Below are 12,169 nucleotides of genomic sequence, written 5' to 3' on the forward strand. Positions count from 1 at the left end.
AATATGTTTTATTGTTTTTTTACAGGGAGGAAGGGAGAGGGATAGAGATTTAGAAACATCGATAACCGTGCCCTGACCGGCTTGGCTCAGTGGATAGAGACTCGGCCTGCGGACTGAGAGGTCCCGGGTTCGGTTCGGGTCGGGGGCATGTACCTTGGTTGCGGGCACTCCTGCAGCTGATCGGTGTTTCTCTCTCATCGATCCTTCTGACTCTCTCTCCCTTCCTCTCTGTAAAAAATCAATAAAATATATTTAAAAAAAAAAAAAAGAAACATCGATACCCGCAACCAAGGTACACGCCCCCGACCTGAATCGAACCTGGGACCCTTGAGTCTGCAGGCCAACGCTCTATCCACTGAGCCAAACCGGTTAGGGCATCTCCGTAGATCAACCTTGGGCAAACTACGGCCCGCGGGCCGGATCCGGCCCGTTCGGCTGTTCTATCCGGCCCGCAGAGCCAAAAGAGCGGAGGGTTCTCTTGCTCTCCCCTCAGCTCCTTCACCAGCAGCAATGTTAACATGGCAACGTCGGGAAACACGGCTGCAGCTCCTTCTTCTGAGTGGGCGGATTTATATCCGCCCATTCAGTAGAAGGAACAACCTCTCAATCTTCCAGAGGCTCCTTGTAATGCCCGCGGACCCCCGACATCACCCTGGGAATGCGGAATGCGTAGACACTTTATTGTGGTGATGTAGGGAGACACGCCCCTGGAGAGCACAGTATCAGAGCCTTTCTGAGGTAAGATTAAGAGCTCTACTCAAACACAATTTTTTCCTGTTCCCACATTCTGTACATCACAATGACTTGTTAATAAAACAACAAAGGCCCTAACTGGTTTGGCTCAGTGGATAGAGCGTCAGCCTGCGGACTGAAGGGTCCCAGGTTCGATTCCGGTCAAGGGCATGTACCTTGGTTGCGGGCACATCCCCAGTGGGGGGTGTGCAGGAGGCAGCTGATCGATGTTTCTCTCTCATCGATGTTTCTAACTCTCTGTCCCTCTCCCTTCCTCTCTGTAAAAAATCAATAAAATATATATTTAAAAAAACAACAACAAAGACTTTCAGCTTTTAGTCACTTCAACTGGTGGCCTGTCCTTTGTCACAAAACCCTGAAACAGCACCAGAAGAGGTGCAACTGGAACTCATCGATCTTCAGTCTGACTTTGTCCTAAAGGAGAAATTCAGCTCTCTTGAACTAAGAGACTTTTATGCTTCACTTAATGAAACCACTTTTCCAAACATCCGGAGGATGGCACAGAAGATACTGGTGCTGTTTGGATCAACCTATGTTTGTGAGCAGACATTTAGCGTCATGAACATCAACAAAGCCCCTCACAGATCCAGCTTAACTGACGAACACCTCAGATCTATCCTGAGAATAGCCACAACAAAACTAACTCCAGACTTTGATGCATTAGCTAAAAAAGGAGACCAACAACACTGTTCCCACTGAAGTTGATGTTTTAAAGACTAAAAACCTTTCAACCCAGTCTACATTGCCATCTACATCTACATCCCGGGCAAATTTGGAAGTTGCACTAAAGAAAATGTTTCATTTACTGTTTACACATTTTGTTCTTTTCTATTTGTTTTAGTTTTAAATTATTTTATTATATTTAAGTTTAACTTGAAAGGCTTTCGTACCTTTCCTTTGTTAGGCAATTTTATTTTGCCTTTGCCATCTTCAATATAAGGTATGTTATTGTGCTATGATTCCTCCATTTCTTGAAGTTTCAAATTATAATAATTAGTGTTTACATTCTTCTTGTTAAAATGTTTAAAATGAATAAAACTATTGAAATAAAAAAAAAGACCGTACCCTTTTATGTAATGATGTTTACTTTGAATTTATATTAGGTCACACAAACACTCCATCCATACTTTTGTTCCGGCCCTCCGGTTCAGTTTAAGAACCCATTGTGGCCCTCGAGTCAAAAAGTTTGCCCACCCCTGCCATAGATCTTGACCCACATACAGGCACATCAGTCCGGAATTACTAAGAACATAACCAAAAAGAGGAGAGCCACACACTCTCCGCATTGGCAGCTGCAGGTTGGTGGGGCGGTGTTGGTCGAGGGGCTTGCAGCGGCTCAGTGGTCCCTCAGGCCAGGTGGGGGCGCCCATCGTGCGTGTGCAGCGCCTGCTGTCAGGGAAAGTAGGCGGTGGAGCGGGCGGCGCTGGGGGCACAGTGATAGGCTGGACTGGAGACAGCGCTGCTGCCTCTGATTGGCTGCCAGGGATAGCTAGTGCCGGCCGGGGAGAAGATGCGTAGACCATCCCGATTGGCCGGGCGGTCCCCCATACACTCCGTGGCCGCCAGCCGGAGGGAAGAAGCGCGTACGGGCGCACAAGCGGGGCCCTGGCGCTGCGACGACAATCAAGCTGGCGACGCGGTTCTCTCGCTCCCGCTCGCACCCGCGGCTCGCCCGCGCCCGCTCACGGCCGGGCCGGGCCCGCGCGTCGCTATCGCTGACCCCGCCGCCCCCGCCGACCCTGCCGCACCCGCCGCTACCTGGCCTTCCTCCCGACCTCAGGCCCAGGCCGCCGCCGTCTTCGGCGCTCGCCCTGGCTGAGCTGCCTCCGCTGCCCTCGCTCCCGCTGCGGCCTGAGCCGCTGGCGCCCTGGGGCCCCGGCGCCCACCTGGCGTTGCCCGAGCTGCCGCCCGAGGCTTGCGTTCCAGCGCCGCCCGCCGCCGCTCTTGCCCTGCAGGACCTACCCCGCCTGCCTGCGCCAGCGCCGCGACCCGCGCACCTGCCGCTGCCGCCGCTCCCGGAGACGGCAATCGCTGCCACTCCCGGGCCGGTGGGCGCGCGCGGCCGCCCGCCGCTCATAGCCGAGCCGCCCCCGCAGCCGCTGCCGCCGCTGCCCGCGCGGCCCTCACCCTTCAACCTGCTGGCGCCGCCCGCGCCCCGCGAGTCCTGGCCACTACACCCTTTCCCCCCGCCCCTGCCGCCTCCGCTGCCGCCACCGCACTTCTTCCTGTTGCCGCCCTATTGACAGCCTGGCTCTTCTGAGGGCGTGTGGGTAGACGTCCCTCCCTGGACACAGGGCTGTGCTCCTCGCCGCCTTCCCCACGGGCAGATTCAGAATGCGTGGGTCAGCGCCCTGGCTGGAGAAGAGGGGAGTGCCAGGGGAGAAGCCCAGGTTTGGGGGGAGAAACCAGCATGTCTGAAAATAAAGTCATTTTTTCCATTTTCTCTTCCTACTCCATAGCAAGCCTCTTGCCTGGTTATTTGAGAATGTAACTCATTCCCTGTGCTGATAAGCTGGCTGGGAATCAGGGCGAGTGGGGCTCGGGGCCCACAGCACATGGTTTGAGGAATGAAACAAAAGTTTAAAATGCTTTAGTAAGGTACCCAAAATGTCTCCTTTTCTTTTCTTTCTTTTTAAGCTGCAAAAAACTTTTTTGTTTCCATTTGGTCCAATGCATGGGAGAGGGCTCCAGGGTGGTTAAAAGGATGCTTGGTGGTTTCAGGGAGTGGCTCAGGCAAAAGACACCAGGGGAATGCAGTGGGGCCCCTCAAAGGCTTCAGCTTGAAAAGCTCCTAGTGATGCTTGAGGGTGAGCCTTTTGAAGAGCTACTTCCCCAGCCTAGCCTGGGGGCCAGCCAGCCTGTGGAGTTAGTGAGGTGGTCACCCATCTTCTTGGTGAATTTCACCTCCTCATCCAGGAGGTGGTTCTCCAGGAAGTCACAGAGATGAGGGTCTGTGCAGGTAAAATGCAGGACATGCAGATCCAAAGAGCTTGGTTTGGGTTTGCTTCCATGGCATCCTGAGTTTTGCCCATCATCTTGGGAAGGCTTCAGCACCTCCTAGAAGATAACTCAGCAACTGTACTGGTTTTGCATCTTCTAAGAGACCCTCGCACCCTAGCAGGTTTGGCTCAGTGGCTAGAGCATAGGCTGGAGGACTGAAGGGAACCCGGTTTGATTCCAGTCAAGAGCATGTACCTTGGTTGCAGGCTCAATCCCTGGCCTTGGTTGGGGTGTGTGCCAGAGGCAACTAATCCGTGTGTCTCTCTCACATCAATGTTTCTGTCTCTCCTCCTCCCTTCCATTCTGACAATCAACGGAAAAATATCCTTGGGTGAGGATTAACAAACAAACAAAAAAAGAAAGGTGCCAGGTTTGATCCTGGTCAAGGCCATGTACCTGAGTTGTTCATTCCGTGTAGGAGGCCAACCATCGTTGTGTCTCTCACATTGATGTTTCTCTCTCTCTCTCTGCTTCTCTCCCTCTATTCTTCTCTCTCTAAAAAAAAAAAAAAAATCAATGAAAAAATATCCTCGGGTGAGGATGAACAACAACAAAAAATTAGTTATTTTTTAAAAGGTGCGCTTGAGCTTCTCCTTGGCCAACCCACAACTCAGGGAAGAAGTGGCCCACCCCTTCCAAAGCCACACAGTCATGGTAGAAATAGAGCCCAGAGAGACGTAGGTGTGGGAGGCCCACAGACGCAGGTTGGCCAGGCAGTTGATGGCAGCCTTTACCTCGGTAGAATAATTTTGACCATGGGAACTCATGGCAGTTCAGCAATAAGGCAAAAAATGGTATTGGCTGGTCTGGGACGCTGAGGAAGTCTGAGGTGGTTCTGAAGGTGGTGACTAGAAAAGAGGTTGGAGGGTGGTCGGAGGCTGGAAGAGGCATCCCTGGGTCTGTTCCGTCCAAACTGTTAAAGCAAGAGACAGATCAGAGGACTACTAAGGGCACTGCCTCATTTTCTTTTATAAAATAGAGGGTTTGGATGCTACTATTAAGGCCTTCCTCTACTTCGGTGTGTATGGCTTCTTGGAAACTCAGATCTTGCCTTCCAAATATTAAGTCATACTTTCAACTGAAATAGATCCATGGGTCCCAAGGGCCTGGGTACGCCAGGAAAACAGCGGTGTTGACGGACAATTGATACTGGACCCTGGACCAAGGGCTGTAAAGTCATCCCCACTGGGACAGGAAAGCTCCCAGGATGAATCATGAGAGGAAGCCCCCATTCTTTCCCCTTCTTCACCTGCTTTCCACTGCCACCCTGCCAGTTTCTGCCCAGCATGCTACAACTCAGAATAAAGTTCTCTTTGTTACTCAGGTAGCTCGGGCTCAGGTAACCAGGCAGACATCCTATCTCAATGGGCTCTTCTGTAGCAACTCAGGAGCAGTATCAGGAAGCCAACTTGACCTTGGGGGACCTCTGAGGTCCTGGGACCTACCAGCAAGAAAGGCAGCGTATGAGTTTCCTGTGACTGCTGTAGCAAATCACCACAAGCTGGGTGCCTTAAAACAACAGAAATTTATTCTTTCCTAGCTCTGGAAGCCAGAAGTACAAAATCAGGGCTGTGCTCCCTATCACGGCTCTAGGAGAGGATCCTTCCTTGCCCCGTTCAGATTCTGGTGGCTCCTGGCCTTCCTTGGCTTGTGGCTAAATCACTCTAGTCTCTGCCTCCATTTTCACATGGCCTTTTCCCCTGTGTCTGTGTCTCAAATCTCCCTCTTTTTTTTTTTTTTTAAATATATTTTATTGTTTTCCACAGAGAGGAAGGGAGAGGGATAGAGAGTTAGAAACCTCAGTGAGACAGAAACATCGATCAGCTGCCTCCTGCACACTCCCCACTGGGGATGTGCCCAAAACCAAGGTACATGCCCTTGACTAGAATCGAACCCAGGACCCTTCAGTCCTCAGGCCAACGCTCTATCCACTGAGCCAAACCAGTTAGGCTTTTTTTTTTTTTTTTCTAATGACACCTTTTATGGGATATGGGGCCCACCCTAAGTCCAGAATGATCTCATCTTTCAAGTCTTAACCTAATTACACATGCAAAGGCCCTTTTTTAAAGTAAGGTGATACTCAGGTTCCAGGGTCTAGGTCAGGGGTGGGCAAACTTTTTGACTCGAGGGCCACAATGGGTTCTTAAACTGGACCGGAGGGCCGGAACAAAAGCATGGATGGAGTGTTTGTGTGAACTAATATAAATTCAAAGTAAAGGAGCGGAGGGGAGAGCAAGAGAACCGGATAGAACAGCCGGATCCAGCCCGCGGGCCGTAGTTTGCCCACGGCTGGCTAGGGCCACCCAATCCATATAGGTAGTGTCCTTTTCCCTTTGGGGCTGGCCCATCTCCTGAGCTGTCTTCCCAACTTCCCTTACTGTGTTTTAGGCTCTACCCCTCACTGACCTGGAGCCTTGGGTGCCCTTCGAGTTCCCAGGCAAGAGCCTAAGGTACTAGTAGCTCTTGTACCATGTCCTTGATGAAGCTCTTACTGGGACAGGAAGAAAATAGAGTGACGGTCTTTCCCCTTTGTCGGATTATGGCTGAGTTCTCACTCCTGCTGGCCTGCTGCTTCCTCCACCCTCTATAGGTCTTGTCCTCTTCCTCTCCTCTCAGCTAAGGATCAGGCAGTAAACAGGAAGGACAAGACCCTGTGTATCTTTCAAGAAGGCAACCCCACCCTCAAAACTCCAGCTGGATAACTGCTGCTGGTTGGAAGCTGACAATTACAACTGATAATGAAGTCAATTGCTGCCCAGTCAATGGAGTCTGCCCAGGTTTACAAGTGGAACCCCCATACGCTCTTGACAAAATATGCTTGTAGTGATCCCCAAGGCATATGCAGAGCTGGCAGCCTGGGCAAATGTCTTTGGTGACTCTGGAGGTGAGCAGGGCAGACTTCTCCCTCATTTTACAGCCAGGAGGCACCTGAGATTAGGGTAGCTGTGTCTTGTCCAGTGAATCCCTAGGATGGGGTTGACACCAGGTCCCACCCAGAGTCCAGTAAGCTGCCTGCTGCAGGTGGTGAGCAAACACAGGTGCTCTCTGCAACAGGTACACAGACGTGGAGAAAGTGAGCCAGGTGGAGGGTGGTTTCAGATCCAGGTGTGAACTCTGCAGAGACTTCCGGGCACAGGAAGTGGGGGGAAGGAGAGGATAGCTGACTCTGGCTGTGAGGTTCAGCCATGGGGCTGTCCTGCTGTGCTGCCCTCAGAGAAAAGCACCAGGAGGCCCAGCTAACCCAGCATTCCCCTCTGTGCTGGGCAAGAAGCCTGCTTTGAAGTCAGTTCAGGGTCTGGGGTTGCATCAGTGAGAATTCTTTAATATATATATATTCCTCACCAGAGGATTTTTTCCCCATTGATTTTTAGAGAGAGTGGAAGGGAGGGAGAGGGAGAGAGAAAAACATCGGATGTAAGAGAAACACATCGATTGCCTCCTCCCCACCCCAGGCCTGATGGAACTTGCAACCCAGGTACGTGCCCTTAAGTGGGAATTGAACCCAAGATCCTTCAGTGCGCAGGCCAACGCTCCAATCACCGAGCCACACTGGCCAGGGCTGGTGAGAATTCTTATGGGACCTCAAAGTTTGATCCACACCTTTTGGTTCAGGAACCTGGACCTGCTTTTCTACCTATAATACCAGGGCCTCAGGCTCCTCCCCAAAGCAGTATGTGATGCCTTTGTGGTTGTGCAGCCTCTAAGCCCACCCCCAGATCACTCCCAGCACCATGGTGTCTATGGTAACCACTAGTTCTCCATTATCATTGGCCCACAGGTCCCCTATAAGAGAGAGATAGATGACCTGACCTGGCCGGGTGTGGCTCAGTTGCTTGGAGTGTCACCCCGTACACTGAAAGGTGGCAGGTTCGATTCCCAATCAGGACATGTAACTGGGTTTCAGGTTCGATCCCCCAGGTCGGTTGGGGCACATATGGGAGGCAATCGAAGAAGTTTCTCTCTCACATGGATATTTCCCCTTTTTAAAATCAATAAACAGCATATTTTCAGGTGAGGAAAAATAAAATAAACTTTAAAAAGAGTGAGATAGAAGATGGGGCTTTGTATTCTTCTGCCCACCAGAGCCTTCCCAACCCTGTGCCCTCCCAAAGAGAATAAAGACTGGGTCCAGTTCTGTCCCTCCCTGAAGGGGCCGGTGGAGGGCAAGGCCACCTCCTGAGTTTCCTCCCTCTGTAGGGGAAAGTTCTATCCCACCGCTTTCCAGGGCAAAGGCAGATGGGGTAGGGATTCAAGAGGAAGTGTTAAAGTGCCATTGAAATGCTAGGCCTTGGTGGGTGGGAGTTGCCATATCACTGGCATTCTGGCCCCATCACAGTCCCTGCTTCAGGCTCCAACTTTAACCCTTCAGTTTCCAGATTCAACCAAATCCTGGTGGATCAGGGGACCTAAGAGAGGGGTTGGGGCCTCCTGGCCTCTATCCAAGGAGGCCTAAGTGTGGGAAATGCATTCTTGTCTAGGTGCCCTAGGAATCTGTCCTCTGCCACACCCACCCCCTGCCGGTCTCTCCAGTTCTGCGACAAATTTTCCCACTTTTACTCTCCCTCTAGGCAAGCGCCTTATCAAAGAGGGGAAGAATGGGCGTGGAGGGAGGAAGTGTCGAGGGAGGAAGCTGAAGAGGCCAGGCCAGGCTGGAGGTACCTCCGGCAGGGACTGGTCTCTGGAGGTGGGGGTATCTTTATCTTCTGTGTATCCATCTCCCATGTGGCTGGCCAGTCCTTAGCAGTGTGGGGTCTCCCCTGCTTGAGTGTAGAGATTTGGGGCCAAATAACTAAGATCTAAAAACAATCAGGGTCCTCTTATTGCCTTCTTGGGGCACTACCATTACCTGGAGTGTGCAGCACCACACACAGCCCCGTGACAACGTTAAGAGTTTGTTAGTTAGTTAGTTAGTTAGTTAACTAATTAATTTTTAATATATTTTTATTGATTTCAGAGAGGAAGGGAGAGGGAGTGATAGAAACATCAGTGACGAGAGAGAACCATTGATTGGCTGCCTCCTACATGCCCCCTACTGGGGACCAAGCCTGCAACCAGTGCACGTGCTCTTGACTGGAAAGAACCTGGGACCCTTCAGTCTGCAGGCCGATGCTCTATCCATTGAGCCAAACCAGCCCGGGGAACGTTAAGGATTTAGAGCTGCCTGTGGAACTGGTGGGCCCTGGAAGCAAGGCTGACCAACTGTCCCTGTTTCCCCAGGACGCAGGACTCAGTGCTCAAACTGGAATGTCCCAGGCAAATCAGGATGAGTTGGTCACCTTATGGCCAAGGCAGGAGGCAGACTTGCTCTGGGTGTGGGGACCACAAAGGCCCTGTGCTGGCTGCCCAGGATAGGAGGCCTTGTGGGCAGGTCAGTGAGCCCTTCCAGAGACCCCTGCTTGCTGAGTCCACCTGACACCTGCCCAAACCTGTGGGGCTGGATTCCTGGCAGCCCTGCAGACACCCTAGAGGGAGCCTACTCAAAACTTGCTTCTATTTGCCTTTCTTCTCAGATACCCCCTCTCCCCATGCAATGTGAGGCCTAGGATGCTGGAGGAGCTGGACAAACCCACACAAGATTCCCTGTGTCCATCACAGCCTGCTGTCATCAGCACTCCCCTCCCAGTTCTCAGGCATCCAGAGTCAGCCCCACTTACTGGACAGCACTTCCCCATGGCCCTATGGGGTGGCACCAGGCCCTGAGGGGAGGCACCAGGCAGGTACCAGGGGTAGAGAAGCCCCAACCACAGTAGCTCACTTGTAGACCCACCGATTAGTTCTAGCCTCAGTCTCCCCATTTTAGGGGTTCTTAAGCTTTTTTGGGTCAACCATCCCTTTGCAAATCTGATGAAAGTATAAACCTCTCTTAAAATATCCTAAAGAGCAAAGCACCAATCTGAAATTATAATCATTTAGAGCCCCAGTGGGTGGCTCCGTTGGTTGGAGCACAGTCCAGATGGGCCAGGGTTTTGGGTTTGATATCTAGTCAGAGCACATACAGGGGTCACCAATGAGGCATGAATGGGTGGAACAGTGGTAGATGTTTCTCTCTTCCTGTCTCTAAAATGAACTTTAAAAATTATTTATAAATAGAGCCCCATTGAGTAGACAAGGAAGCACCTAGCGCCCTCCCCTCCCCCAGGGTTGTAGAGTGGTGCAGTGACCAGGTGTAGGGGGTACTCCCAGCCCTCCTGGGCACCTGTTGAAGGGTACTTCCTCCCAGGGTAGTCAGGCCTCCGGTCTTCCTCGGGAGGCATGGAAGTGAGAGGCTCCCCCAGGGGAGGGCTGCCTTTGAGAGTCCTCACAGCCATCTTGGAAACTTGGAATTTTCATCAGCCCCCCCACCCCCCTTTCACACAATAATTCTCAATTCTTAGCACCCAGGGAGGGGCTTAAGAGAGTTCACGACCCCTCCCCCCAAATGAGGGGCTCATGTTTGTGGATCTCAGGAGGTTTCTCAAAGGGGTCTTTGACCCAAGGAGGTTAAGGACCTTGACTTTCCAAGATCTGTCCCAGGTGGGGTGGGGCAGGGTTTGAGCCATGGTCTGTGTGACTCCAGGCTGCCTTCCACAAGGGGAGTGCCAGGGCTCCAAGGGGTTTTGAGGGAGAGGGTCTTTCTTTTTATTTTTTTTGGAGTAAAATCTACACATCCATTGCCAAATTTGAATTCATAAAGATTTATCCCCATGTTTTCTTCTGAAAGTTTTAATTTTATACCTTACATTTAGGTTGTTGGTCCATTCTGAGTTCATTTTTGTATATGGAGTTAGATAGGGTTCCAACTTCATTCTTTTGCATGTGGTTCTCCAATTTTCTCAGCACCATTTGTTGAAGAGACTTTCTTTTTCTATTGAAAGATATTGGCATGCTTGTCAAAAATCAATTGTACATCAATATTTTGGTTTATTTGTGGACATATAATGGTACCCTTTGTGCTACAGAGCTGGACTCATGACTTCCATAAAATCTAGAAAGACAATATATCACAGCTTTTGTACTGGTTAGTTCTTTGTGTCATCAATCTAGATAACACATTATGAGAGATACTAATATAAACATCATTTGACCGTGCTTAAAGAAATATAGCCCTAGCCGGTTTGGCTCAGTGGATAGAGCGTCGGCCTGCGGACTGAAGGGTCCTGGGTTTGATTCTGGTCAAGGGAACATGCCTATGTTGTGGGCTCAATCCCCATAGTCAGCCAATCAATGATTCTCTTTCATCATTGATGCTTCTCTCTCTCCCTCTCTGAAATCAATAAAAAAAAATATTTAGCCCTAACCAGTTTGGCTCAGTGGATAGAGCGTCGGCCTGCGGACTCAAGGGTCCCAGGTTCAATTCCGGTCAAGGGCATGTACCTTGGTTGCGGGCACATACCCAGTAGGTAGTGTGCAGGAGGCAGCTGAATGATGTTTCTCTCTCATCGATGTTTCTAGCTCTCTATCCCTCTCCCTTCCTCTCTGTAAAAAATCAATAAAATATATTTAAAAAATATTTTAAAAAATACTAACATATGGTATTTGTAGGTAAAGAGCTATAATTTTTTTCTTTTGTCTTTCCTTTGCCAGCAGAAATAGCAGGTTGAGCTATTGTGTATTTTGTGTGTGTGTGTGTGTGTGTGTGTGTGTGTTTTAATTTACCTCCAGCCTGGCTGGTGTGGCTCAGTGGTTGAGTGTCGACCCATGAACCAGGAGGTTACGGTTTGATTCCCCGTCAGGGCACAGGCCTGGGTTGTGGGCTGGATCCCCCGTAGGGGGCATGCAGGAGGCAGCCAGTCAATGATTCTCATCATTGATGTTTCTATCAAGAGCATCTTTCTTGAGGATGATGAGGCAGGGTTCAAAGAAAGCTGAGTCACCTGGGCCTAACCCCTGTTGCCTTTCTTTGTGGTATCTCATCCAGAGTAATCACTCACTTCCCCTGGGCATGAGAGGGGTCCTGAGCTTCAACTCCACCCGGTGCTCCTGTCCCTGCTACTCGCCTTTCACTCCAGGCCCTGAGTGCTCCTCCCCCACTCCCACAACGGGCTCTTTATCCCCTGGCCTCTAGAGACTACAGCTGGGCCCCCAGTTTCAGTGGAGGGGGTGGAGAGGGCATACCTGGGCTGAGGTAGAAGTGAGGGGGGTGGTTTTCTAGGCCGTTGCCTGGACGATGCCACCTGAGCTAGGCGCCAGGCACCTGTCGCCTAGGAAACGGTGCGGGCGGGGCCCCTCCCTCGGGAGCCTCCAGAGCCGATGGGCTGAGACAGGAGGCAGATCGAATTCCGAAGAGTCCTAGTGCTGGGTAGGGGCGGGTGGGGGTTCTCCATACTGGAAAAGCTGGGGTGCCCTTGCATCATCATGAAATGAACCAGCCCAGAAAAGCAAAGACGGCGAGGGAGGGGTGGCTGGGGGTGGAGGAGGCTCAGGAAGGCGGGCTGAG

This window comes from Plecotus auritus (assembly GCF_963455305.1).
Source record: "Plecotus auritus genome assembly, chromosome: 7".
Taxonomy (NCBI): Eukaryota; Metazoa; Chordata; class Mammalia; order Chiroptera; family Vespertilionidae; genus Plecotus; species Plecotus auritus.